This window comes from Otolemur garnettii, unplaced genomic scaffold, assembly GCF_000181295.1.
Source record: "Otolemur garnettii isolate 467f Iridium unplaced genomic scaffold, OtoGar3 scaffold00089, whole genome shotgun sequence".
NCBI classification, from domain to species: domain Eukaryota; kingdom Metazoa; phylum Chordata; class Mammalia; order Primates; family Galagidae; genus Otolemur; species Otolemur garnettii.
This window is the reverse complement of record NW_003852484.1, coordinates 6,026,920-6,032,605: the sequence shown is the minus strand read 5'-3', so window position 1 is coordinate 6,032,605 and position 5,686 is coordinate 6,026,920. Positions and strand designations below refer to the sequence as shown.

The window sequence follows — 5,686 nt, the reverse complement described above, 5'->3', positions numbered from 1 at the left end:
CCCCTCCCTCTTCCACCCCCCTCCAATTGGAAAGGTCATTATTGTTTAATTTTGGAGGCAGAGCACTCCGACTGAGGCATCCTGGAAATGTACAACTTGGGAACTAGACCCCAGAGGCCAACACCTTTCACACATCACAGAATGCAAATAAGCATCCAGTGTTCACGGAAGAGGCAGCAGCTCTTATTTTTTTGTTCCACCCTGCAGGGGTCCTCAAACTTTTTAAACAGGGGCCCAGTTCACTGTCCCTCAGACCTTTGGAGGGCCAGACTATAGTTTAAAAGGACAGGCAGCTGCTAAGCAGGACAGGCAGCGGCAGCAAAAACACCCGGTGGGCCGGATAAATGTCCTGGGTGGCCGCGGGCCATAGTTTGAGGACACCTGCTTTAAGGTCTGGGTTCTTCAGCTAACGTGGCTGCTAACTTGCATAAGTAAATCCTTTAACCTCTTTGGAGCACAGTTTTCTCATCCTTAAGATGTACTGGGAACACCCTGAAGGCGCCTGCCAGCTTACAGGGTGTTGGAAGGAAAGGGCACAAAGAACGAAGACCACTTCTTTTCCCTGAACCCTGCAGCAGTGGACTTGGTTAAGTTTCTGAAAGTTGCTTACCTGAACACAAGGGACAAAGAACAGCCAAGAGCTGAACGAGCTTGAGTGACATTTCCCACTTTAGTGTGTGATCCATTGGCTTCACAGAAGCTGAAGACAGAAGCCAACAATTTAGAGTTAAGTAAGATCCAGGCAAGTCCCAGGTATGAAGCAGTCAGGGCAGAAGTCAATTCAATTGCTCCACGTAGAGGATTGTCCCTTGATGTTCACAAAACTCACTGATAAGAGATTGGATAGTGTTCTCGGGTCTTCAAAGGTTGTAGATTTTCACAACCTAAAACAGAAAAAAATGCAAGTCATCCAGGAAGGCCTGCCTATCATGGCTTGTAAAAGCCCCTAGCTAGGTATCTTAACCTAAGTGACTTCTCAACCAAGAAATGACCTGGAGTAAAAGCCATTCAGAAAACCCTGTAAAAACCAAACACAGTGCTTCCAAGAAACAGCTCACTTCCTAACAGAAGTAATAACTACTTCGTTAGAGTATCATTAGCCGACTCATGAAAATTTAGATCCTCTTCTGAACTTATCAAGAAACAGAGAGCAACTAGGGCATACTTCACTCAAGACAGTATGTTAGTTATAAAAAACTTTTTTCTTAACTTTTTTTAAAATTTAAATCATAGCTGTGTACATTAATGCAGTCATGGGGTACAATGTGCTGGTTTTATATACAATTTGAAATATTTTCATCAAACTGGTTAACATAGCCTTCATGGCATTTTCTTAGTTATTGTGTTAAGACATTTATATTCTACATTTAGTAAGTTTCACATAGTTTCACTTTGTCATCCTCGGTAGAGGGCTGTAGTGTCACACAGTTCACAGCAACCTCCAACTCCCTAGTAGCTGGGACTATAGGTAGCTGGCCACAATACCCAGTTATTAATGTATTAACACAAGAAAACCACTATCTCAATTCTTAAATACCTCTATTCAAATCATAAAAGGGTAGAGGATCTCAATCAACACAAAAATATATTGGTTAGGCTCGGCACACTTAGCACAATGGTTACAATGCCAGCCATGTGCACTGAGGCTAGCAGGTTAGAACCTGCCCTGGGCCACCTAACCAACAATGACAACTGCAACAAAAAAATAGCTGGGCGTTGAGGCAGGTGCCTGTAGTCCTAGCTACTTGGGAAGCTGAGGCAAGAGAATCGCCTAAGCCCAGGAGTTTGAGGTTACTGTGAGCTGTGATGCCACAGTACTCTACTAAGGGCGACATAGTGAGACTCTGTCTCAAAAAAAATTTTTTTTTAGTTAAAAAAGGAGAAAAAAGAAAGACGCACTGCGTTTACTACAATATGAGGCGATGGAGGTTTTTTTCCCTAGTAAACAGACAAAAATTGAGAAATGAAAATGAACCCTGTCACCCTCTCGGTCTGATGCCTCAGACAGAATCCAATGCTGCCCAGAAGACAACTGGGTCTCCTCTTCAGTGACCACCCCAAGCTAGTGTTCCAGCCACATCAATGTTTTATTAGCCACAGTCTGTTTTTAGCAAGATTAACTTGAAGAAACCTATTCACCAGAATTTTATTGGTTGGAAAAACTCAAATTCGGTCCACAAAAATAAAAACTCACTACCATCTAGAAATTTTTTAAATGGGCCACAATTTTCACTGGTTCTCCAAATGTGATGGACAGCCACAGCCTCCTTGGGAATGAAACACCAGGGCCTCTTTAGAGGGCAAGTCCGTGCCCGTAGTGATGGTGGTATGTTTGTTAAAAAGGCAGTCAGGTTGCTGGTAACTAGTTCTACCAAGCTGTCCCATAGTAAAATAATACACAGCAAATGTACTTACCACTCTTTCTTTTACGTTAAAAATCAGAGGATAAAGTCCTGCTTCTGAGATGTTCTCTTCACGCTGTCTTCAAAATAATGGCAAGTTACTCAGTTCCTTGTTCTTTTTTTCGTTGTTGCAGTTTGGCCGGGGCCAGGTTCAAACCCACCACCCTGGGTATATGGGGCTTGCGCTCCACTCACTGAGACACAGGCGCTGCCTCAGTTCCTTGTTCTTTGGGTGATCTGTTAGAGGAATGGTATTTCCAACTTCAGTACTTGACAGAGGATGTGAGCTCAAGCACAAGCCCTTAGGCAGCACAGGAGAGCTATGTTTGAGGAAGCTCCTTCCTCTGGTCTTCTCTAGCAGAGGGTGTGGCTAAGGGCAATCACACACCCTTCTCCCTCATTACTAAAAATGCCCTAGGAGGAAACACTGGGGACCCCAAGTAGTCTGCGCAGAAGGAAGGTGGGTACCCCGGAAGAGGGTGGGGCAGCCTGCTAGCTTTGCTGGGCAGTGGGAGGTGAGCAGTAGTGACTATTTCTGTGCTGGTCTCAAGTTCTGTTTTTGTTTATTTGTTTGAGACAGAGTCTCACTGTGTTGCCCTCAGTAGAGTGCCCTGGCATCATACCTCACAGAAACCTCAAACTCTTGGGCTCCAGTGATCCTCTTGCCTCAGCCTCAGCCATAGCTGACTCCTGGAGCCACCATAATGCCCTGCTATTTTTAGAGATGGGGTCTGGTTCTTGCTCAGGCTGGTCTCCATATAGTTCTGTTTTAACATCTAGAGTTACTCCTTTCAAAGCCTATGTAGGGGACACTTTTTTTGAAGAGTACTCAACAAGACCACCCTCAATTGCACTCTAACCCCTCCATCCCACCATGTTCACAGAGTGGGTCTGGCAACCATGTTGGACAGTCAATTTCAGTTATCCTAGTGAGGTCTGAGTGCACTTCAGGAGAGTGCCATGAAAATGCCAGGGAATGGGGTGGGGAAGACTTGAGTCTTTCCCAGCCAGCCTCCACCCCTCATGCACCCTATGTAGAATTTTAGAGTGCCCATGTGCAAGCAGTTGACCCATGCTGAGCCAGGTTGCACAGGTAGAAACAGCGCCCTGTATAGGCCCACACTGGTCTCAGCCTGCTTCTGGCCCTTCCCAGGGCTTCTCTGTCATCTTGGCACAAGATACTTTGGGAATTCTGCATCCAAAAATGTGCAACCTAGGAATGTAGGGAAGTCAGTGCCCATGGGGCTACCTTTGACCAAAGTGGGGGACAGAAACTTATGGATAATTCCTTTTTCTCTCCAGTGGAGAATTCTGTGAGATTGCACAGAAGGTCCCCATGGGATTGAGCACTAGTGGCCATTAGCAGTGGTTGCCTCATGAGGCTTCTCTGTCCTGTACCACTGGACTCATGTGTCCAAATAAACTACTTTGCTCAAGATTTTGTCTCTAGCTTTGCTTTCTGGAGAGCCCAGGCTAAGACAGCAGGAATATTTGGTATAGTAGAGATACAAGAGTTGTTCTTCTAAAATAATCCTGAAGAAATAAATAAAAATAAAATAAAATAATCCTGTAGAAGTAGAAAGGTGAATTTAAAAAAAAAGAGAGAGAGAGACTGTAGGCTGGCGAGCTGGCGGAACAGGGGATGAGAAGGAAGACCCAGCCTGAGCCAGAGTGAGACCTTGTCTCTAAATAGCTAGGCAATGTGGTGAGCACCTCCCAGCTACTTGGGAGGCCAAGGCAAGAGAAACACTTAAGCCCAAGAGTTTGAGGTTGCTATGAGCTATGATACCACAGCACCGGAAAATTTGTTAGAGTTAAAGACTTACTTACTATGAATGAAGAAGTGAAACAGGCTAGAAAAGCATTTGATGAAGCCAACTATGGATCTTGACATCTTTGGTAGTTTCTGAAACTCCTTTGTGTTCTAGGGAAACCATATGTAATAATTGTTATATTTTTTTTCTTTCTTTCCTTTTTAAAGGGGAAAACATGAACGCAGTCCTCCACTACCACTCAACAATTACACAGTTGAGTTTCCCCCATTTGGGGAAATCACAGGAGTCAGCACATCCAGAGTGCAATAGATAAGCCTCACCCTGGGAAAACCACCTTTGTGATCATGGTATTTCCCCTGCCAGGGAAGTATATAATTGTTATATTTTCTACTGTAAGTTCCTGTAAATGAAAGGTAGAGAGAATTTTCTGCCTTTATTTTCACGGCTTTGATTTTATAGTGATATTGGATTAATTGCCCACCTTTATATGACCATATTTGAATTACTTATTTTTAACGACCACATAAGTTAAAGTATCTTTTAAGCCAGGTGTGGTGGCTCACAGCTGTAATCCCAGCACTCTGGGAGGCTGAAGCTGGTGGATTGCCTGAGCTCACAGGTTTGAGACCAGTGTGAGCCAGATAGAGACCTCATCTCTAAAAATGGCGAGGCGTTGTGGTGGATGCCTATAGTTCCAGCTACTTGGGATGCTGAGGCAAGGGAATGGCTTGAGCCCAAGAGTTTGAGGTTGCTGTGAGCTATGACACCACAGCACTCTACCAAGAGCTACAAAGTGAGATTCTATCTCCAAAAAAAAAAAAAAGTACCTTTCAAGCCATGTAGTTCTTTCTGATTATTAACAAAGGGTGAAATATTAATAGTGTTTATGTGTTAGGTATATTTGTGCCATTGTAAGCTATGCTATAACTATTTAACATGTAAAATCTAAATGGCATTTTGACTATGATAGGTGAAACATGTGCTTTATATATTCTGAAGTAATTTCTTTTACATTTCTTTTCTTTCTTTTTTTTTTTTTTTGAGACAGAATCTTGCTATGTCGCCCTCGGTACAATGCTGTGGTGTCACAGCTCACAACAACCTCAAACTCTCGGGCTCAAGCGAGTCTCCTGCCTTAGCCTCCCAAGTAGCTGGGACTACAGGCATCAGCCACAATGCCTGGCTATTTTTTTTCTTTTTGTTGGAGTTGTCATTGTTGTTTAGCTGGCTGGGGCTGGGTTTGAACCCACCAGCCTCGGTGCCGTAACCGCTGTGCTATGGGTGCTGAGCTTCTTTTATGTTTCTTTTACAGAGATGATACAAGAAAATACTGTTTATGCAGATGTTTATGCAAAGATGTTGGGTAAAGATGTTTATCTGTTTTAAAAGCTAATTTATTTTAATATTCTTTTCTTCAGATAACAAGAATGATTTTATTTTTTTTTTTTGAGAAACAAAGTTTCATGTGAATTCTTCCATGTGGGAAGGCTTTTTTGATTTAAAACCTTT

The 5,686-nt window shown here is 43.2% G+C and overlaps 1 non-coding gene across 1 annotated transcript; it reads right to left on the bottom strand.

The window, feature by feature from the left end:
- Positions 1-4,380: 4,380 nt before the first annotated feature.
- Positions 4,381-4,548, bottom strand: LOC111727004. Its single transcript, XR_002774657.1, has one exon. It is a non-coding gene; the product is annotated as a U1 spliceosomal RNA (small nuclear RNA).
- Positions 4,549-5,686: the final 1,138 nt, after the last annotated feature.